At 36.6% G+C, this 23,898-nt stretch overlaps 2 pseudogenes; both read left to right on the top strand.

The window, feature by feature from the left end:
• The first annotated feature begins 16,709 nt into the window (after positions 1-16,709).
• Positions 16,710-17,646, top strand: LOC141511526 (peroxiredoxin-2-like; annotated as a pseudogene).
• A 790-nt stretch (positions 17,647-18,436) lies between these two features.
• LOC141511525 (10 kDa heat shock protein, mitochondrial pseudogene) lies at positions 18,437-19,071 on the top strand (annotated as a pseudogene).
• Positions 19,072-23,898: the final 4,827 nt, after the last annotated feature.

The raw sequence follows: 23,898 nt of genomic DNA, 5'->3' as shown, positions 1-23,898 counted from the left end.
TATATAAGGTGTGCTGTCCCCAAGAAGGAAAAAATGGATGACTAAAATAATCAATGATTTTTGAGCTGTCTTATCTGGTAAAAGATCTTGTTTAGAAGCATCATTAACTTGTTATGCTAAATAATACAAATCTTCAATTTGCATAGAAATATTACCATTATCTATAATTCCATTAAGATGATTCTTGATTCTTTCCCATGAGTGATGAGACTCATTATATTGTAATTTTGTCAAGCAAAAAGATGAATATAGATAATCACATGCCAAACTAGCCTTATATTCTATCATATCTACTTTATCCCCAACATTCTCAATAGTATCCCTTAATTCTTTGATGGCTTTATAAAATTCCTCATCTAAAATTCGCTGTTTCTTAAATCCCAAAGAGATGTTCCTAGCTAACTCTTCTAGAAATTGAGCCTGTACTATTTCATTCTTTACAGTCCTTACATTGATGAAGTAATAATAGATATTAATAAAGATATTTCCAAAATAACACATGAAATGCATCTTTTTTTCTCTTATTTCTATAGGATATTGAGAAATCCTTTTTTCTATTTCAAAAAACATGATCAGCCCTACTTTGATACCAAAGGCCTAGTAATGATAAATATTGTTCTTAGTGTTTTACTACCAATACATTCTGTTACAGTACAATTTAGACAGGATATGTTGTAATAACCATCCATTACTGATATATCTACAGTAGATCCATACATAAAGGCATAATTGTTCCCCAGACAAGCCCTCCCCATCAATGTCTCATGTTGGATTCTGTTGGAAGTATCTCTTCGTGTAATGTTGCTTAGTCCCATAATCATGGCTACTTTCCAGCCTTCTCCTAAAGTTTTTCCCCACCTATCCATATATAATGGAGCAGGGAATCCATGATAATCTGTATTATAGCAGGTGGCTTGTCTGCAGGAAAGGAATAATGTCATTGGGTATCTCTGTTAGATGATAAGTTACCGAAACTACTGGAATACACATGCAGTTATTTTGGAGAAACAGAGAGATTTCGCTGATAACTGGCAAAATTAAATTGAACAGGAGGATTAGTGTGATTGTAAAATGGATCATGTTCAAATTGTGGTTGAACTATTTGTGAAAGATATAGGGGTCTTTTCTCCTTCTTTCACAATTTGGACCCAAGGTGGTTGAGGATAAAAAAAAAAACATCTCTTTTCTTCCTCTGGGCATTCCACCACACTAGTCTGCATTTGAGATAATAGCATCACAACAGTCCATAGCTTTTGTATACTCTGCTTGTTTTTGTTTTTTACCCCTTTATGCAATCTTCTTCAATGATAGATCTTGCATTTCTTTGAGCAATCCAGCATTCACCTCCATCTGTAGAGATACAATGAAAACTTGGCCCTTTTGTTAATACTTTGTTAGGTCCTTTCCATATTCCATCCTGATCTTTCCACATAACCTGTTCAGTATGTACACTTTATACAAGTTGTTTTCTTAGTTTAGAATTGCTATTGCCTTTTACTGGAAGATGGCAGTAGTATTTCATGGCTGGAGTTATATGTTGTTCATTAAATGTTAAATAATTGTATGTATAGCATGCCATGTGTATCCTAACTTTAAGTTTATTCCCCAAATTCCCCTTCTTTTATTTTTGGAGAAAGGTTTTTCAATGTCCTGTTCGCATGTTCTACAATAGCCTGACCAAGGGGGTTATAAGGTATTCCTGTTATATGTATAATGTTAAATTCCTTACAAAAAGTTCCAAAAGACCTAAAAACATATGCCAGACCATTATCTGTTTTAATGGAAACTGGAAGAAACAGGAGATCAAATGACAATGATTTCCATTTTATTCTAGGGGGCATTAATTTTTCTTTTCTTTCAGTGACCCCTATGAATAATCCATAGAGACAGTGAGTCCTGCTTGCATGAGCAAGTTTCTTCCCCATAAGATCATGGGAAGTCCTTGTGCCACATATGGTCTAATTTTCCCCTGTTTATTTTAAAATTCCCGATCTCTTATACTACCTTCTTCTAAGTTTACCATTTTTGCTTCTTTAAAATTAAACATTAAATTCTTTACCTGCATAAAACATAGTGATTCCATACTGACATCTCGTTCTCTTAAAGTTAACCTAATAACTAAATATCTGTCTATGAATTTAGTTATATATGCATATGTGTATATATATATATATATATATATATATATATATATATATATATATAAAATTTCAAAAAATCCAATGTAAAACTTTTACCAATGCCAGGGTTACAGGATACATATAATTTCTTCTTCTTAAATAATAGATATTAAGTAAGAAATATTCCCTTTAAGAAATACTAGGTGGAAAAACACAGCTTTTCACAATCTCTCTGAGCCAAAAAACCTTGAGAGATATAACCTTGTTGGCAAGGTATTCTACAGTTTTCTTATAACAAATCTCTACAAAGGTGATGGTTGATAGTTCAAATCATTCATTGTTATTGTAACACAATCTTAAAGTTTCAATATTGTCTGAATCTGTTCTTATGCAAAGTTTACTAATTATATATATAACACATTTCAATTTAATGTATATTCCCTTTACTCCCTAAAACTCTGTAATACAGAAAAATTTCTTGAGACCAGATGTTTCTAAAATCCCTTTTTATGATTACAAGATTTTCTTTATAGTTCTCTTAATAATCTTATAAATTCCAAACTCATATTCAAAATTACCTTAAATTATTTTCCTTTTCAAAATATAAAAGTTTGCAAATCCTTCTTATCTGTATCAGTGTTATTCTAACTTCTCAGTGATCTAACTTAAAAGAGCTTTCTATCCTCACTGACAAATGATGTTCTGGGAATTGGAGATTCCTCATATTTTAAGATATCAAGGTAATATGCACTAATTATTTAAACATGCTAATTAAGGCCAGTCCAAAAAATAATTTTAGGGACAATTTCAATTTCTTCTAGGTCCCTTATAAGTATAATTTGCCATATCAGTAAATAAAATTCTATTAGTCTATCAGACCAGAAAAGAGACAATTGAAAATAAGAGGAAAATAATAGAAACCCCTTCTCCTCCAAAAACAACATGATTCTCAGGAAAATCTCCTTTTTTGGCGCCAATCATGAGTTTTGGAAAAAAGATCTAATTTTGAATGGAAAGAAGATTGGCCAATCAGGACATCGAGAACAGCAGGCCTGAGAGACAGCTCAGCGTTTTTCTCTGCCTGTATTTTAAAGCAAACATATATAGACACATAAACAGAGTCAGAGCATTTAGAACCAGAGAAGACCCCAAAATCCAGGGAAATCCACTCTGCTCTCACACTAAAGAGTCCCTTTAAACATTACCTAAAGTCAAAAAACCACAAGATACCATATAAACACACACACACACTCCTTTGAACTGCCTTTATGGTTATCATAAGTCTAGAGAACTGTTATTTTTCCGTAAACATTCCTATTACTGGTGCGGAACCTGAATTTTCTAATAATATTCCTTGTGCTACTATTTGGTTGACTTCAATCTCTATATGATTTTGTAGGGGATTAAAAACTGAGATTTCATTCCCTTCTAATGCAGCAACCTGGATATGTAAGCCCTATAGTCTGTACTTGGTGTGGTCCCCACTAAACATTTGTTACTATCTATTTTTGGTTCCTATATAGGAAGAGTGATTGTGGAACCAGCTCTAATTAAATAATTTCCTTGGGAACAGAGACTGATTAAGAATGCTCCCTGTGAGAGGATAACTCCTGATATTTCTTTCTTAATTCATCACTGAGCTAACCTCTTCCTCCATTCCTAGCTTTCCCCATTTGCTTTCCTGGGCAGGTGGGGCTCGGCCCAACATCGGGCTTAAACAGCATTCACTTGCCCAATGTCCTGGTTTTTTTGCACTTTGGACAAGGAGTTATTGGCCGAGGACCTCCCCCTTTATTTCTACAGTCCTTTTTCATATGTTCAATCTTTCGATATTTAAAACACTTAATACTATTTTTTTTGGAAGCCCCAAGCCATGGTTTGTGCCATGATTTGTGCAGAATAGATGGCAGAACCTATGCTGGCCAGTGAAGCATCCCACCTACTCCTTATTAAGGCTTTTTTATAATCGGGATTACAATTAGTTCTTATCAAATTTTTTAACATTGAATCTATGCCAGGGAGATCCCTCATGCTTTTAGGTACTGCATCCTGCATTCCTGGGTTTAATGAGGCTGCCACAGTTCTGCAACCTTCTGTAAAGTCTGACATCCTACTTAAGACCCAGGGAGATGCTTTATAAACAACTTCCAAATATTTCTTTGTGTCTCTAATTTCTACTGTACATGCCTGCTTCTTCAAAGCCTTATATAATAACTTTGTATGAATTACTTTATCTGAAACTCCTAGTACTTGTCCCATGATAAGATTTCTCTTACCTCACCAGTCTGTATATACTGGGGCTGCAACTGGACCTCTTCTGCTTTGGGCACCACTTCTTTAGAGGATGATCCACCCTGTGGTTGAAGTAATCTTCCCCTAATCCCCTAGGGGGCTCCATGTTATGGGCGCCACTTGTACGGTGCACCCACTACTTGAGTTCTCTGGCCAGCAGAGGACTGTTCTCAGCTTACAGTGAATGAGACAGGAGGCAGAGATGGCAAAGCACTCCAAATTTTATTAGGGTCACACAGCAGCTTATATCCTAGTCTACTTCTGTACTTGTGGACAATTCATACTACCAGCTTAAGCACCAATCATATTAAAGATTACACACTGGTTAGATCATTACACATTGGTTAAACAGTTACACATTCTCATGCACACTTCATTGCTCTTGCTATAATGCGATTCTTGATCAATGTCAGGAGATACAAAGGAGCTGGGTCTTGCTGATCTTATGAAAAACAAAGGGGTTTGGGTTGTGCTGGTCTCCTGAGAAACCAAGCCAGTGTGTTTGCAAAACAACAAGAGGCCAAGAGGGTCTTTAAACCATTATCTTTGTCACTTCACAACTGTGGTCCTCAAGGGTCTCTAACAACCCACATCAAATTATTATTGTTTTAGGGAGAAAGGAGGTCAAGGAAGAAAAGGAGAAAATTTGGAACTCAATTTTTTACTAATAATGTTAAAATTAATGTAATTAATATAAATTATAAAATGTAAAATTGGAAAAAATAAAATTCTATTAAAAAGAACAAGAAAGTTAGAAAAAAAGAAAAGCAGGGATACCAATCACAATTTCAGATAAGGCTATAGTAAATATAGATTAAGATTTTTTAATCTTATTGTACTATATTGTGTTATATTCAAAGATATCACCAAAGACAGATAATGAATCAATATCAATACCTAATACGTAACATCTAAAAGAAAAATAACGATTATTGGAGAGAAAAATAAACTATGGTAATGGGAACCTTGTTTACTCTTTTCACACCTAAACAAATCTAACAATAAGATAAATAATAGGGACAGCTAAGTGACACACTAGATAGAGTATGAGTCCTGGAGTGAGGAGGACCTGAGTTCAAATTCAACCTCAGACACTTAATATTTACTTAACTGTGTGACCTTGGGCAAGTTACTCAACTCCATTGCCTTGCAAAAATAAAATTTTTTTTTAATGAGATAAATAATAAAAAAGTTAGATACCTGATTAGATGAGAGATCTCTGGTGATTAATGAAAGGTAATAGAAAGAAATTTACTTATTTCTCGGATGCATGTTGTCAAAATATTTTCGAGATACTCTATTTCCCAGAGCCAAGGCCCAACAAACAGACTGTACCCTGGGCTTGGCATAACAATAATGGTTTACACTCTGTATGCTCTCACCCTTTTGGATCAGCACTAGGTGTCCACTGAAGGATTTAGCTCTTCCTATTTTCCAGGGCTATTTATCTCATGTTTAGAATTCCTGTTGTTCCTTATGACTACTAGGTAGGACATTACTTTTTCCATCACAGAACTCTGATTCTGTATTCCTCAGAATAATCGTGACTGTTAATGCTTGAGACAACTGTTCCTACAGGACCCCAAAATTCCTGTATTGTTGTAAGAAATGCCAACCATGAGAAGTGTGTCAGAATCTGAGAATGATTATGTCATAGTCTAGCCAACTTGTGATTTCTTATGTATATAAAGCACTACTTTGTCCAAGCCCTAAGCCCTCTTTCTTAGGTGAGTGGATGGGCTTCCTTTTGCAAATATTTTCCTCTCCTGCTCTTTTTTTTTTGGCTCTGGTCATTCCCAGGTTAGAGATAAGTTCTGTGATGTTTGAAAATATGATGCTTTTACAAAAATTAAGATACTGTTGTTCTTCAGTTGTTGTCATATCTGACTCTGTGACCCCATGGACACTATGCCCTTCCATACTCCATTATCCCTCAAAGCTGAGAGTTCATGTTTTTTTATTTTTCCATGACACTATCCATCTCATTCTCTGATGTCTTCTTTTCCTTTTGCCTTCAATCGTTCTCAACATTAGGTTCTTTTCCAGTAAGGTCCATATGGGGCTGTGGGGGATAAGAATCCACTTAAAAAAACTATAGAGAAGGGGCAGCTAGGTGGCGCAGTGGATAAAGCACCAGCCCTGGAGTCAGGAGTACCTGGGTTCAAATTTGATCTCTTAATAATTACCTAGTTGTGTGGCCTTGAACAAGTCACTTAACCTCATTTGCCTTGCAAAAAAAAACTATAGACTCCTCTAAGCAAAAAAGAAAGTTTATTTTGGCTTTTCTCAAGAAAAAGGCATACTCAAGTCTCACAAAGGTAGTGAAGATCAAGGAGCTGCCCCGAGGTGACAATTAAGCAAGATTATATGTCCTAGAACGATTCCCCCCTCCCTAGCCCCTCTTCCAACCTGATTGGTTAAGGTTTTTCAGAGTTACAATCTTTACATGAAAAAATCTACCCAACAACAAAGAGAAGGAAAAAGGTTTTCATAAAATATCACCTCACCATCCAGATGGCAAGGGTATCAGAAGATTTCTAATGACCTTTTATTAAATGAATTAATGTCTGAGTATGCAAGGTCTTATTAGTTTAGCACTTATCATACAGGAGAAGGCAGGCTACTGTTCTCACAATCCATTATCAAATAGGTGGCTAACTAAGACTACAAGGTCTCTTCTCTGGAAGCTTTCCACTATTTCCCTCCCTAACAGAATCAATGCAAGGTCTTTCTGGAAATAGTATGCTGTTTCACTCCCTAGCAGAATTGGGAGTGTGTCTGACTGGGAATGCAAGGCCTCTCTCCCTCTTCTAAGAATAGTCTAAGGGTAATAGTCTGTCTTTGTTTAATAATTTTTAACCCTGAGAGGACTTCACTAGGAATGTTAACTCTTAAGAGGAAATATTCCACTCAGGGCTAAAGCTTCAGCTTCAATATTTGACCTCCCAGGAAATAGTCTGAATTATTTTTTTAACTATTGTTGTTCACCTATTGTTGATCAGTCATTTTCAGTCGTGTTCAATTCTCTATGACCTATTTTTAGGTTTCTTGACAAAGTTATTAGAGTAATTTTACAGATAGGGAATTGAAGCAAACAGAGGGTTAAGTGACTTGCTGAAGGTCACACAGCAAGTAAATGACTGAGACCAAATTTAAACCAAAAAAACCAAATTCTCCTGATTTTAAGCCCAATGCTCTATCCATTGTGCCACTTAGCTATGTGGGGGGGGGGGCACATAATTTTGACTATATGGACCTTTGCTGGCAAAGTGATATCTCTATTCAGATTTGCAATAACTTTCCTTCCAAGGAGCAAGTATCTTTTAGTTTCATGACTGCAGGCACAATGATCTTTGAGTCCAAGAATATAAAATCTGACTCTGCTTCCCTTCTCCCTCTATTTGCCAGGAAATAATGGGACCAGTTGCCAAAATCTTAGTTTTTTCTTTTTAATTCAAGCTTTAAGTCAACTTTGATACACACACCTCTTTCACCTTCATCAAAAGACTTCTTCACTTTCTGCCATCCTCTGCATATCTGAGATTGTTGATATTTCTCTTAGCAACCTTAATTATGGATTTTGATTCATCCAATCTAGTATTTAACATGATTATATTCTACATATAAATTAAGTAAGGTGACTATACAGTCTTGTAATACTCCCTTTCCTCTTCCAATCTCCATTTTTGGTTCTAAATGTTGCTTTTTGGCCCACATACAGGTTCCTCAGGAAACAAGTAAGATGATCTGGTACTTCTATCTCTTTGAGGATTTGTTACATTTTGGTAGGATTCACACAGTTAAAAGTCATAGTGTAGTTAATGAAGCAGAATACATATTTTTCTTGAATTCTCTTGCTTTTTTCCATGGTCCAGAGAATGTTAGCAGTTTAGTCTCTTGTTCCTATGCCTCTTTGAAAACTAGCCAGCTCTTCTGGTATTTTTTGGTACCCAATGAAGAAAAGGTTCCCTGGAGTTTGGTTTTAATAAAAAACAAACAGGTTAAGGACACATGTTTATTTGTTTACTAGCCCTGCAGGGAGTTCATTCTAAACTCAGAAAGGCTTTTGGGGGGGGCATATTTATAAATTGGCACAATCAGAAGGCAGGGTCTTCAATAGATAGAATTTTCAGTACTTCTCCATCTGATTTTATTAACTTCAAGAAAGGGTCTTCTTTACCAATTTTGTAGTTTATCAGTTGTGCTAAAAAAAAACCCATCACAAAGGGACAACTAAGTGGTATAGTGGATAGAATACTGACCCTGGAGTCAGGAGGACCTGAGTTTAAATCTGACCTCAGACACTTAATAATTGCCTAGCTGTGTGACCTTGTGACTTCACTTAACCCCATTGTCTTAAATACATTAAAAAAAACCCAACCTTCTCAAAGCATAGTGTGTGTGTGTGTGTGTGGGGGGGGGGGTTAATGTAAGGGGGAAGTCTTTTCTTGATAGAATCTAGGGAGAAAGGAAGTTTTCTTAAAGACAAGATTCTATCTTTTACAAATGCTAACTTGATCTGATTACCAGAAGACTTCTTTAGTAAATATGTGATATTTCTGTTCTTAGGGGATATATATTTTAGATTTTTTGCAAGGCAATGGGGGGTTAAGTGACTTTCCTAAGGTCACACATCTAGGCAATTATTAAGTGTCTGAGGTCACATTTGAACTCAGGTCCTCCTGACTCCAGGGTCAGTGCTCTATTCACTGTACCACTTAGCTGCCCCCAAGGGGATACATATATATATATATATATATATGTATATATATATATACATATATATATATATATATATACACACATATATATGTATATTTAGGTTTTTGCAAGGCAAATGGGGTTAAGTGGCTTGCCCAAGGCCACACAGGTAATTATTAAACATCTTAGGCTGAATTTGAACTCAGGTATTCCAGGGCCAGTGCTCTATCCACTGCACCACCTAGCTGCCCCCCCCCCCCATATATATTTTTAAAGAACAAAAGTCATTTTTTACATTTGCTGAAGCCCTAGATAGCAGAATCTTAACCTTGCTGCTATGTGAAATGAATATAATTGTTTAGTAATTGGAGCATATAATGAAAGGTCAAAAGGTGAACCCTTGGTAAAAAAGGAAGATGGCATTATAAATGGAAGTGAATGCAAAGTTGTTTATTGAAGAAAAATAGAGTGGACAGACTCCAGCAGTAGGTAGTGGGGAGAGCAGGGTAGTATAATTTCTATAGGAATTGGGAGCCATTGGGGTCTCCATGGAGGATGCATTTGTTTGGTGGTTCACCAAGGTGAGATTGTGCATTGTTTGGTGTTTCTTTGGAGATTGGGGTTCATGTCCTTAGGAAAGAATAATCAATGGGACTCTACTGGGCAACAATGAAACTCAGGTCTGTATCCAACATTTCAGCCATTTTATTTTAATTTTACTAAGGGGGGGGGGATTGGGGGAAGAGGTCAGTCCTTCTAGAGCTACTTCTAACTGAATGGGGGCAATGATGTCATCATGTACAACAAAGGGTAAATGATGAAACTGTTAGTATCCCTGTGCCTGTAGTAGCATCATGGATTTGGCCAATTGAGATCTTGCAGTGTTCACTATCTTGTGGATGAAGGATGTAAGCATCTGAAACAAAGGAGGACCTAAGAAAAGTGCCAAAAAGACCATGATTAGTGCTGCTAATATGCGAAGGAGCCAAGGGAGTATATAGGAAGACTGAAATCAACTGGACCAGGTGTCAACTGATTTTTTTTAGGAGAGATTTTTTTTAGGTTGTTTTTTTTTTTGCAAGGCAAATGGGGTTAAGTGGCTTGCCCAAGGCCACACAGCTAGGTAATTAATAAGTGTCTAAGACTGGATTTGAACCCAGGTACTCCTGACTCTAAGGCCAGTTCTTTATCCACTATGCCACCTAGCCGCCCCAGGAGAGATTTTTTTAAAATTTATTTTGACTTTTACAATTTTCCCCCCCATTCTTGCTTCCCTCCCCCACCCCCCACAGAAAGCATTCTGTAAGTCTTTACATTGTTTCCATGATATACATTGATCTCAGTTGAATGTGATGAGAGAGAAATCATATCCTTAAGGAAGAAAAATAAAGTATAAGAGATAGCAAAATTATATAATAAGATGACAGTTTTTTTTTCTAAATTGAAGGAAATAGTCTTTGGTCTTTTCTCAAACTCTACAATTCTTTCTCTGGATACAGATGGTATTCTCCATTGCAGACAGCCCAAAATTGTCCCTGATTGTTGCACTTGATGGAATGAGCAAGTCCATCAAGGTTGATCATCACTCCCATGTTGCTGTTAGGGTGTACAATGTTTTTCTGGTACTGCTCATCTCACTCAACATCAGTTTATGCAAATCCTTCCAGGCTTCCCTGAATTCCCAGCCCTCCTGGTTTCTAATAGAACAATAGTGTTCCACCACATACATATTGTTAAGCCATTTCCCCAACTAAAGGACATTTACTTGATTTCCAAAGGGATTTTTTTTTTTTAGGTTTTTGCAAGGCAAATGGAGTTAAGTGGCTTGCCGAAGGCCACACAGCTAGGTAATTATTAAGTGTCTGAGATCAGATTTGAACCCAGGTACTCCTGACTCCAGGACTGGTGCTTTATCCACTATGCCACCTAACTGCCCCCATTTACTTGATTTCCAATTCTTTGCCACCACAAACAGGGCTGCTATGAATATTTTTGTACAAGTGGTGTTTTTACCCTTTTCAATAATCTCTTCAAGGGCCCAGTATGGTACTGCTGGATCAAAGGGTAGTGTCAGCTGATTTTTCCCTAATACATGAGGTTCTGTCAGTCAGTTTTTTAAGAGCATCCAGAACTAATCCAAACTGATTAATATAGAAACATCATTCTTCATCCAGGAACAGAGGCCTCCCTTCTCAGTGGGTCAGTAGGTCAAGGCCCTGTCTGTTTTGTGAGGGTACAGCAGTTAGGGAATCCTGTTGATCTTGAATTTGTAGGAGACTTTTGACTATGTCATCAAGACTTTCCTGAAGGTCTTTTGATAGCTGCTGAAAGTAATACTGAGAAGTTGTGATGCCTCCTATCACCATGCCCACTCCAGAAAGGATGCCTATAGCCACTAAGAAAGGAATGAGAGCAGGAGTTCTGTGGTACCTTGAGGATGACAGGAAGGGACTGGTTGTTAGGGAGTACCTCAAAATGAAGTGAGAGGTGGACCAGGGAACAAATACCTGTCCAGTTGATGGAGAGACATATGTATGCTATATTCCCCCAGAGGAAGAAGATTCCATCTCCTTTCAAACATACACCAGAGGTGAGCAAACTCATTCTTCTTCCAGGGTCAAAGTGAGGGGGAATTCGTGAGGGCTAGGCTTGTCAAGGGTCTTGGCTAGGGAGGTGCCCATGGATTTGGTGGGTTGGGAAAGAAGAGGGGATTTGAAGGCCCTCTTGAGGTGAGGTACAGTTACAGATATGACAGTCTTTGGTAAGTCTCAGGGGGCTGTCAAAGAGAATAGAATTTCTAATCAGTGGGGATGGAAACTGTAAGGTGGGTTTATGTCCTATGTGGAAAGAATCATGAAAATGAGAAAGAAAGGTGCCTGTTTGCAGGGTTCATTCTGAATTAGCCAGGGCCCCTGCCATATGGCCCCTTTAGAGAGGTGGGGCTTCTTTTTTCCTCTTGTGCATATTCTGGATTCAGGGAAGATAAAATAATTAATTAAAGGTATACATAGGATTGATGTGCAGCCTTTCTGGCCACCTGGTTGACCTTCTCATTCTCAGTTGCCTCAGAGGTGACATGCTCTGATGGCCCTTACAATGCATCACCTCCAAAGGAGAGGAGGAGGACATGATGGTATGAGAATGTAAAATATGGAAAGCATTTCAGGAATTTGTGTATATGTTAATATATTTCCCTTTTGCTAGAGTAAGGACTTGAATTAAGGCAATGAATTCTGCTCTCAGAGGAAGTCTGTGGAGGAAGAGGGCTATTATAAGGAGAGGATGTTGGTCATAGGAGCCCCGCCTTAAGAAGTCTAACAATCATGGGCTTGAGTCCCCTGTGACCAGCAAGAAAAACAGGATATTGAGATCTGCTAGGGAAGCAGGTAAGGTCCTTCAGTTTAATGAGGAAGCTATTACAGGGACAGAGGTATCACAAATGACAGGGTTTATAGAGAGATGAGGTAGAATGGAAGTATCATGCGTGAGAAAGTCAGAAAGTGAAAGAAGGAAAATAGGATCCTCCTATGGTTGCTGAAGGGAAGGAATGAGTAAGGAATGAGTAAAAGTGGAAGCCCCAACAGAACAGGGTGATGGAGGAGTAATTAGAGATTTAGAAGTGAATCCCTCAATTTCAATAACTGAAATAAATGAATATTTTGTGGGTCCTTTATATTCTGGCAGGACAGAGAAAGTGGCCCTTTTGTCTTGGAGAAAAGATGTTGCCTTACCTGCCACTTGTAGTTACCTGAGGTTCTGTTTGTATGATGAGTTTAAGGGTGGATGTAGATCCTGGGCACCGTCAGGCATCCATGGCCAAACCTTGACCTTCCTCTTTCGAGGAAGAGAGATGAAGTCCATTTTACAGTGTCCTTTTTGGCCACACTGTGGGTAAGGCTTGGAGGGGGGTCTGGGATTTGGGCATTGAGCTTCCCAATGCTTCAATCTGCCATATTTAAAAAACTCACCTCTGAGATCATTGCCATCATGATTTTTAAAGTTCAAGAAGAAATAACAAGGGGTGGCTAGGTGGCACAGTGAATAGAGCACCGACCTTGGAGTCAAGAGTACCTGGGTTCAAATCCGACCTCAGACACTTGATAATTACCTAGCCGTGTGGCCTTGGGCAAGCCACTTAACCCTATTGCCTTGAAAAATCTTAAAAAAAAAATAACAATCGTATTGTAGAAAGTTGATAGTCTCTGAGGAACAATTGGACAACTTAATAATGTAGAACCTTCATGGACAGGCCATCAAGGAAGTTAATGATTTCCCCAATCTTTTGTTTTTTTGGATAAATATTCACCTCTTAGTTAGGAGTAGTCAATGCCATAATGGCCTCCATCTATAGTTTTTCAGTATATCCAAGAGAATAAAACTTCATGTCTAACCTATATTTTCTGTCATTTTATTCTAACCCTATATTTTTAAGAATTACAGTTTTTGTGCCATGACATTAGAATATGGATGGAAATTTGAGGACAGAAAATTCCTCCTCAGAAGGAAAGAGATTCCTTGCTCTAATTTGAATTGATAGATGTGGAATTAGACAATTTTGATTTGGAAAGGGGGTGGACTCCCTTTTAAAAAGAGATTTGCATAAATGGGATTCCCTAAAAAAGCTAAGACAAATTTTGTACATAGTCAAAGCTGGCCTTGCAATAAGATGAGTCTAGCACTTTTTCAGCTCCATTGCTCCATTTTTTGAACCTTTCTTTTTGGTTGAAGTTGAAATATTCTCTGGAATTTATCTCTGAGTTTAATGGGAATTCTTGCTTCTTTTTGTGATATGAATTTTTTGTTTTGGCTTCTGGATACCAATATGGTCTCAGGTGCTTCTCTAGAGTAAGAATTTATTTGGGTACACTCCAATTGTGTATCTTTGGGGGCCCTCTCAGGTGAGAGCAAAGCAGTAGTTCCCGTTTTGTGGTCTGTGTCTTTTTGGTTACTGCTAACCTTGCTCTGCATGTGTATGTGGATTCAGGTAGCCGTGTTTCTTTGTTGTTCTTCAAAATATTGGAATTTTTGCTATTAACTGGTACTAGAGTTTAGAATGAGGGCATTCAACAATGTCTTTAATTTGTATAAAAAAGAGGGGTGGAGCCCCCACAGGGAGGCTCCAAGAAACCCTGCATTTTTTTCCCTTGGAGATACTGGTGGCTGGTAAAGGGTGATTTTTTTTTTAGGTTTTTGCAAGGCAATGGGGTTAAGTGGCTTGCCCAAGGCCACATAGCTAGGTAATTATTAAGTGTCTGAGGTCAGATTTGAACTCAGGTACTCCTGACTCCAGGATTGGTGCTCTATCCACTGTGTCACCTAGCCACCCCTAAGGGTGAAATATTTTTAAATGATTTTTTTTCTCTTTGCTCCCTTAAAAATCTGTTTCTACCTGTTTATTGGTTTTTGTTTGTTTCCTCTGTGTTTGATTGATTCTATTAGTTGGCTATTGCATTTTCTCTGTCCTGATTGGCTAAATCTATTACCTCCCCTGCAAGAGAATTCTTTTCTCAAAATTGAAATTTTGGCATGCCCCGGAAAAATTTTTTTTTAATTTTATTTATTTTAGGCAATGGGGTTAAGTGACTTGACCAAAGTCACACAGCTAGGCAATTATTAAGTGTCTGCTGCCAGATTTGAACTTTGTTTCTCCTGACTCTACAGCTGGTGCTCTATCCACTGTGCCACCTAGCTACCCCATTTGGAAAATTTTTAAACTAGAAATTGTAGTTTCAGGTGAGAAAGTCTGTTTTTCCTATTTCTAAGCTCTGAGTTTGGGTCAAATGCTCATGGTCCATTAATTTCTTACACCTTACTCTAGAAGTCCATCTGTGCTGCTCTCTCTTGTCTCTGTCTCTGTCTCTCTTCTCTCTATATCTGTCTCTTGTCTGTCTTTCTTTTTTTTTTAATTTTAGAAAGGTTTTATTTATTTTGAATTTTACAATTCCCCACCCAATCTTGCTTCTGTGAGAGAAGACTGTTAGTCTTTACTTCCTTCCCATAGCATGCATTGAGCTAAGTTGAATGTGATGAGAAAGAAATCATATCCTTAAGGAAGAAACAAAGTATGAGATATAGCAGAATTATATAGTAAGATAGCATTTTTTTTTTAAATTAAAGGTAGTCTTTGGTCTTTGTTCAAACTCTGCAATTCTTTCTCAGGATATAGATGGTATTCTCCATTGCAGATAACCTAAAATTGTGCCTGATTGTTGCCCTGTTGGTTATGAGCAAGTCCAATAAGGCTGATCATCACTCCCATGTTGCTGTTAGAGTGTACAATGTTCTTCTGGTTCTGCTCATCTCGCTCAGCATCAGTTCATGCAAATCCTTCCAGGTTTTTCTGAATTCCCATACCTCCTGGTTTCTACTAGAACAACATATACATATATCACAGTTTGTTTAGCCATTCCCCAATTGATGGACATTCCCTCAGTTTCCATTTCTTTGCCACCACAAATAGAGCTGCTATGAACATTTTTGTATAGGTGATTTTTTTTTACCCTTTTTCATAATCTCTTCAGGGTACAGACCCAGTAGTGGTATCACTAGATCAAATGGTATGTACATTTTTGTTGCCTTTTGGGCATAATTTCAAATTGCTCTCCAGAAAGGTTAGATGAATCTGTCTATCTTTCTATCTATCTGGTCTCTCTGTCTCTCTTTATCCTATCTCATTCATATTGGAGATTTTTCTCCTAGATACCTCACCTCTATCTCTGTAAAGTTAAAAAAAAGATATCTCAGACCAGCTACTATTTGTTTCAAGAAATTGAGACAAAAAATATTAAAGGTATTTGGATTTTTAATTGGATTTTTTTATTTTATTTTTTTTAGGTTTTTTTTTTTGCAAGGCAAATGGGGTTAAGTGGCTTGCCCAAGGCCACACGGCTAGGTAATTATTAAGTGTCTGAGTCCGGATTTGAACCCAGGTATTCCTGACTCCAGGGCCGGTGCTTTATCCACTGCGCCACCTAGCTGCCCCCTTTAATTGGATATTTTAAATATTATACAGGTTAAATTAATGTAAAATGTCCTGTTGAATTGAAAGACATATTCTAGAAATGTGAAATTATATATGAATCTTATATTCACTTTAAAATTGTATCTTGGAAAATATCTTGGTCATCACCATACAATATAGGAAATAACTTGAAAACATTATGTTGCTACTTTTGTGTATTATTTATCAGAATTTGACTACAATTTTATTTTTAAGGTAACATAGAACATACATATATATGTGTGTGTGTGTATGTGTGTGTGTGTCTGTATATAAGTATATATATTAGAACTGTAAATCAAATATAAGTAATCAAATCTTTCTGGAGTGTGGAACCAAGATTTGAAATGGTTTAGGATTGTGCTCATGTTTGGAGCAGATTGAATCCTAGCATCATAAAGGTGAGCTGGTTTGGGGAGCTCTCAGGGAATTTATCAAACTTTTGGTTTCAGAATAAAGGAAGTTGAAAATCCTATTCTGATAGTAAGTGTTTTAAAAATATACATATACATCCTGAAAAGCTTCCAACTGCTGCTGTTGCGGGCTGGGAGCACATACGGCCTGTCCCTAGGCTTGGAGCCTGCCCTCCTGCAGTCATGTCCTCTGGAAATGCTCACATTGGGAAACTGGCCCCTGACTTCCATGCCACTGCTGTGGTTGATGGGGCTTTCAAGGAGGTGAAGCTGTCGCATTATAAAGGAAAGTATCTGGTCATATTTTTCTACCCACTGGACTTCACCTTTGTATGCCCTACAGAGATCATTGTCTTCAGTGATAGGGTCTCTGATTTCCATCAGCTTGGCTGTAAAGTCCTTGGTGTGTCTGTGGATTCCCAGTTCTCTCATCTGGCCTGGATCAATATCCCTTGAAAAGAGGGTGGCCTGGGTCCTTTGAAAATCCCTCTGCTAAGGGGCGGCTAGGTGGTGCAGTGGATAAAGCACTGGCCCTGGAGTCAGGAGTACCTGCGTTCAAATCTGGTCTCAGACACTTAATAATTACCTAGCTGTGTGTCCTTGGGCAAGCCACTTAACCCCGTTTGCCTTGCAAAAACCTGGGAAAAAAAAAGAGTTATGAAAATCCTTCTGCTGGCAGATGTAACCAGAAACCTTGCTTGAGATTATGGGGTGTTGAAGAAGGATGAAGGCATTGCCTGCAGGGGCCTCTTTATCATTGATGCTAAGGGCTTTGTCCGCCAAATCCCTGTCAATGACCTGCCTGTGGGATGCTCAGTGGATGAGGCTTTGCGACTAGTACAAGCTTTCCAGTTCACAGATGAGCATGGAGAAGTATGCCCAGCAGGCTGGAAGCCTGGAGAAGATACTATCAAGCCCAATATGGAAGACAGCAAGGAATATTTCTCTAAGAACAACTAGACAAGCAATATTGCTGTTACCTTTACTCTGGTGGCAAACATTAATATGGTGAAGGAGGCTTCTGCCCTTTCTGGGTAGTGGCCCTTGCCTCATGTCCCCTCTTAATCTCTTTTCCCCCCTTATGTAGGGGCCAGGTATTGGAAACAAGAAGGGGCCTATGTCTAATAAAACCTTTGAGAAAAATAAAAAAATATATACATATATAACTTAAAATGTCAAATTATTAACTTAAGGTTCTATTTCATAACATTCAGGGAAAATAAGATCCAAGGGCAACTAAATTCATTTCTAGACCCAATCTAAATGAAATGAAAGTTCTAAAATAATGAATTATTCCTTTTATTTGTTTGGGTTTGGGATTTAATTATTTAAAAAGACTGATTTAAAATTAATAAGCAATTAGCAGATTATGATTTTCACAATTTCAGGACCTAGCTCCATGCTAGAGATTTTTAATGAAAGCTGTAGTGATTTAGCTTTAATCTAGCAGAAAAAATTCAGGATAAAAATATGTAGGAAGTTAGCAGGAAAGCAATTTTCCTAGACCAAAAAGACAGTGTGAGCTATAGTTCACTATATATATATATATACATACATTAAGTCCAGATTTGCTTTAATTTAATCCTGAAGGGAAAAGGAAAAAGACAACCTAAATTAAGAAATTATAACTAAAATAACTATATGCACACTTTACATGCGGGGTCATAACTGACTTTTTCTTACTATTTGTGTAATAATCATGTCATAGTTTTCTTTTCGGTTGCAGAAATGTGTACCAATTTCCCCTTCTAAAAGGAACAATCATTACTTGGAAACTATTCTATTATCTATATTTCTATGCAAAAGAAAGTTAAAATTATTTTAGTTATGGTTTATAAAATTATTATTATTATTATTATCATCATCATCATCATCATCATCATTTTAGTTTTTGCAAGGCAATGGGGTTAAGTGGCTTGCCCAAGGCCACATAGTGGTTTATAAAATTCTTAAGGTTACTAACTGAAGTATAAAGAAAATCTTGTAATCCTATAAAGGAATTTAAAAAAAAATCTAGAATTTTCTGGACTGAGCTGGACAGCAAGCTTCGGGCCACAGTAGGAGTCATGGCAGGGCAGACTTTTAGAAAGTTTCTTCCTCTCCTTGACCCAGTTTTGGTGGAAAGGAGTGCTGCTCAGACTGTTACCAAGGAAGGTATCATGCTTCCAGAGAAGTCTCAAGGAAAAGTATTACAAGCCACAGTAGTGGCTGTTGGATCAGGATCCAAAGGAAAGAGTGGAGAGATTCAGCCAGTTAGTGTGAAAGTTGGAGACAAAGTTCTTCCAGAATATGGTGGCACCAAAGTAGTTATAGAGGACAAGGACTAGTTCTTATTTAGAGATAGTGACATTCTGGGGAAATATGTGGACTGGAATCACTAATGAAGTGGCATCTGAAAGTTGCCCATTCCACTGAAGTTCTGAAATCTTTGTTTCATCATGTAAATAATTTCCAGGTCTCTTGTTTTATAATAAATGGATATCTTGTGTCTCTAAAATCCAATTTCTCTGCATCAATATGAACATTTCCAAATATAAAATGTATAAATGGATGGTTAACTATTTCAGGTGTTAAGATTTCCCTGAAATGTTATTTTTAATCTCCTACATCTATAGATATTAAGAGTTTAAAAGACTGGAGCTTTAGCTTTGTTATAATTGTATCTGATTAATAACAAGAATAAACAGTAACATTCCTCTTAGTGTGATTATGGAAACCAAATCTCAAATAGTAACATTTTAACTTTACAAAAATAGCAAGTTTACATTATTGAGATGGGATAACTTTTGGTGTATTGGGTACAAATACATCAGGCCCTTAGGAGTAATTCTATAGTTCCAACATACTGAAATTATCATCAGATTGTTCCATAAATGTAAGAGGGCAGGTACGTGATACAGTGGATAAAACACTGGGACTGGCATCAAAATCTTTGCTCAGATACTAGCTCTGTGACCCTTGGTAAGTCATTTAACCTCAGCCTCAGTCTCTTCACATCTAAAATGAGAATAATAAACCTACTTCATAGAACATATAAAGTGCTTTGCAAACCTTCAAGCACCATATAAATGTAGTTGCCTTTACCCTGTAGGCTTAACCACTAATTAAGGAATAATTTGTATGACAGGACAGCAATATTAACTAACAGAAAAATTATTTCTTGGGAAAATGTATTATTGCAGCTAAGATGAGAACTGGCCATATTAAGCACTGTTTTGCTAGCATCTGTGTGCACTAGGCTGTGCTTTTAACTTGACAATTGGATTAGCTTACTAGATACCCTACCTTTTTTTTTTTTAAGGTTTTTGCAAGGCAAATGGGGTTGGGTGGCTTGCCCAAGGCCACACAGCTAGGTGGTTGTTGAGTGTCTGAGACCACATTTGAACCCAGGTGCTCCTGACTCCAAGGCCAGTGCTTGTCCACTGTACCACCTAGCCACCCCTACCCTTTTCTTGGAAGTTGACTTTATGAGGTGTTTGCTTTTAGTAGTGGTAAAATAATGTATATGAGAATTACATTTTCTAACTAATGCCAACTGTCTGTGATATGGCTAACTAGGATTGGGATGCCATCCTTGACCTTATAACCACACTCAAGTAAAAAGGATGATAGTTTAGAGAATTTATTTCCTTAGTGTCAGTTAAAAAGATTTATTTGAAATAAGCTAATATTTCCATAGTAATATGTCAACTCCTTTTTTTTTTAGGCTTTTTCCAAGGCAAACAGGATTAAGTGGCTTGCCCAAGGCCACACAGCTAGGTAATTATTAAGTGTCTGAGACTGGATTTGAACCCAGGTACTCCTGACTCCAAAGCCAGTGTTTTATCTACTGTGCCACCTGGCCACCCCTCAACTCTTCTTTCTAAGGTTCATGTGAATCCTAAAATGTTTTCAGCTAAAAGGGGCTCATTTTATAACTAATAAAAAGGTAACTCAATTCTAGAAAAGAAAAGGAAAAAAATAAAAATTTAAAGGTCGTTGGAGTCTAGTTTGAATAAAAATCAGATTTTCACTTACATTTGTATATGCAAGATCTACAAAGTTAAAAGTAAATGAAATTCATCTTATTTTAAAAAAAAGTATTTTCTGTGTTGATAGAATATTGAATGGTAGAGTTTAGAAGATCCTTAACTCAGATAATGTTAGAGGGGAGGAAGGGAATAAGAATTTATGTAGTACCTACTATATGCTAAGCATTTGTTGTGATTAAACAATATCATCTCATTTGACTTCACAACAACCTTTATTATCCCCATTTTATAGTTCAGCAAACTGAGGCAAACAGAGGTTAAGTGGCTTAGAGCTAGGTTATAGAGCTAGGAAATGTCTGAGGTCAGATTTGAACTGTGGAAAGAAAGTAATATGCAAAATGTTTGTTATAAAAAGGAACATAAAAATATAGAATGTCCTTGCAACCAAGAAAAACTGAGTTCAAATTCTGTCTCTGAAATTTAGTAGTTCTAAGTGACTTTAGAAAGGTCACTTAAACTCTCTTAGCCTCAGTTTCATCATCTCTAAAGTAAAGAGTTCTGTAAACTTGGTCTTGTTTTGTTTTATATTTCTGTTCTCAATATAATTGATATTCCTTGTAAAAAAAAAAAGAATTTTCTGTATTGAATCTTTGTACAAAATTAAGCTCTGCTTCATAAGTTTGTTCTTTTTCAAAAAATTTTTTTATTTATGGCAATGGGGTTAAGTGACTTGCCCAGGGTCACACAGCCAGGCCCTTGTTAAGTGTCTGAGGTAAAATTTGATCTCAAATCCTCCTGACTCCAGGACGGGTGCTCCAGGACACTATGCCACCTAGCTATCCCCATAAGTTTGTTCTTACCAAAAGGTATATTTGTATTTATAAGGCTAAAAAATATATTCATATGTGAGTAAAATCTTGGGAAAGATAGTTAATAAACACAAAAGTACATGTAGATTTTTACCAGAATTTGTCACCAAGAGGAAGGGTGGTAGAAAAATGTGTAACTTTTAAATATACAAGTGGATGATTGCTTGAAAAACTTTCATGACACATAATTGGAAAAATAATATAAAAATATCAATTAAAGAAAAAAATTTGTGTTTCTAAGGACCTTTTGAGTTTATGTATTATAATTAAAAAAACACACATCAATTTGTATTGATATATGTAAATGTTAAAGATTCAAGCTAGTTAGTGCAATAATCTGACATTAACAAGTATTTTTTTATTTTAATTAATTAAATTTTTTTAGCCATATGCACATGTTTTTAGGTTACAAAATTTCTTTCCACCCTCCCTACCCCTGTCCCCAAGGAAAATTCAGGTTAGCACTGTGTATATATATATATATATATATATATATATATATGCACATTTTTTTTTGCAAGGCAAATGGAGTTAAATGACTTGCCCAGGGCCACACAGCTAGGTAATTATTAAGTGTCTGAGACCAGATTTGAACTCAGGTACTCCTGACTCCAGGGCCAGTGCTTTGTCCACTATGCCACCTAGCCGCCCCTGTATATATATATATTTTTGATAAATATGTTTACAGATTAGTCATTTTCAGTATGAGAAATTAGGATTAAGGGAAAGCTACATAAGAGATAATTTTTATAAAGTGTTTATCAGATTCTGAAGGGCTGGGTTTTTTGTTTTTGTTTTTGTTTTGTTTTGTTTTGTTTTGTTTTTCTTCCTTGGGATGGAGATAACAGTATCCAAAGCCCATTTAATAAGGTTATGCTAGCTTAACAGCTATTTTATCCAACTTCAATTAATGAGTTCTTGAGGACTCTGAATATTTGAAATCACACTGTTAGATTCTGCAATTTTGATGGAGATTTTTGTTCTGGAGATATATTTTTAGAGACCAAGGAATAAGACCTTTATTACCTTGTAGCAAAACTACCAACCCTAAATCAGTATGGAAGAGGAACTCAGCTGAAATTAATTGTTCATAATGCTCTTCTGCTCTAAGTGAAAGGTGACTCAAAACAACTTAGAATTCACTTTTGATCCAAACTACTGAAATGAAGTGAGACTTTAAATATTTCTGTTGTAGTTTTCCTAAGTCTTGTCTCCCTGATTAACTATGTTCTTGCTTATAGCTCTCATAGAAAAGCTTCTATTTTTCAAGGTAGTAAAAGTGGAAATTTACTACTTGTGAAACATTTTGTCATTAGATAAAGGCATCTAAATTACTGTCAGAAGAAAGAATTTTGCTGTTTTTTGAGTTGAATTTGTTGCCATTTCCACGACATAGGTAAGAATTATGCTGTGTTGAATTTAGAAAAAATATGTAATTCAAATTCCTGAAGAATCTCATTTTCTTTTTTTTTTTTTTTTTGGTTTTTTTTTGGCTTTTTGCAAGGCAAATGGGGTTAAGTGGCTTGCCCAAGGCCACACAACTAGGTAATTATTAAGTGTCTGAGACCGGACTTGAACGGAGGTATTCCTGACTCCAGGGCCAGTGCTTTATCCACTGCGCCACCTAGCCGCCCCTTCATTTTCTTTTTCAGAAAAGGAGTATATTTGGGTAGAAGTAAGTTAACTTATGAAAAAGAATATGTAAAATATCTTGTTTATAAGGTTAAAGTTAAGAAAATCTTTTTTTATTGTTCTAAGAAATAAGATTTGAATATGAAAACATTGTTTAGTGAAATATAATAATTCACATGTCACCCTGTTTGAATCTCTATCTGATTTTTCTTATGACAGTTTTAGTTCATTTGGAATTAGAAACACCTGTTGAAATTATTTTAAAGCCACATAAGATGTTCTTATTGTTTAAAATGATATTGACTTGTTTTCAATGACAAGATCAATAAACCTTGCCTAAATCCTTCCATGGGAATGATTCTCTCTCTCAAAGCTGACTTCTATATAATGATACCTTTAAGGTCTCAATGAATGATTCCCCTTACCCAATGAGGGAGGATACCAGAATACTAAAACACCCCAGGTACTATTTTATTTTCCCTCATATTTTTAATGCCCTTCCCTCAGGCACGGGGGTGTGATTATCTCCTAGTTTTCTCATTATTGGGATTGCTCTTATCTGAATTGGAGTAGAGCTGGTATTTGCTCCAAAATTTTACATTGACCTGGTGAATAAAGTAATGATGTCTGTGTGGTTTTCTCTCCTCAGAGAGCAAAATTGGAGATAACATTGGTCAAATGAAACAGGTTTGAAGGAACTTCCCTTCCTGCCCTTTGAGGAAGAAGGTTGTTATATATCTCCTTTTTTTCTCCCCTCTTCTTTTGGTTTCTATGCACCCTTCTATTGACAATATAATTTATCAGTTAATTTTTGAACTTTTTTTATTATTTTTTTCTCTTTTTTCTTCTTTTTTTTGAAAGCATAATCAATCTTTGATCATAGGAATTTGCCATTATGGA

Source organism: Macrotis lagotis, chromosome 2 (assembly GCF_037893015.1).
Source record: "Macrotis lagotis isolate mMagLag1 chromosome 2, bilby.v1.9.chrom.fasta, whole genome shotgun sequence".
Taxonomy (NCBI): Eukaryota; Metazoa; Chordata; class Mammalia; order Peramelemorphia; family Peramelidae; genus Macrotis; species Macrotis lagotis.
Note: the sequence above shows the minus strand (reverse complement) of the source record. Positions and strands in the feature narration are given on the sequence as shown.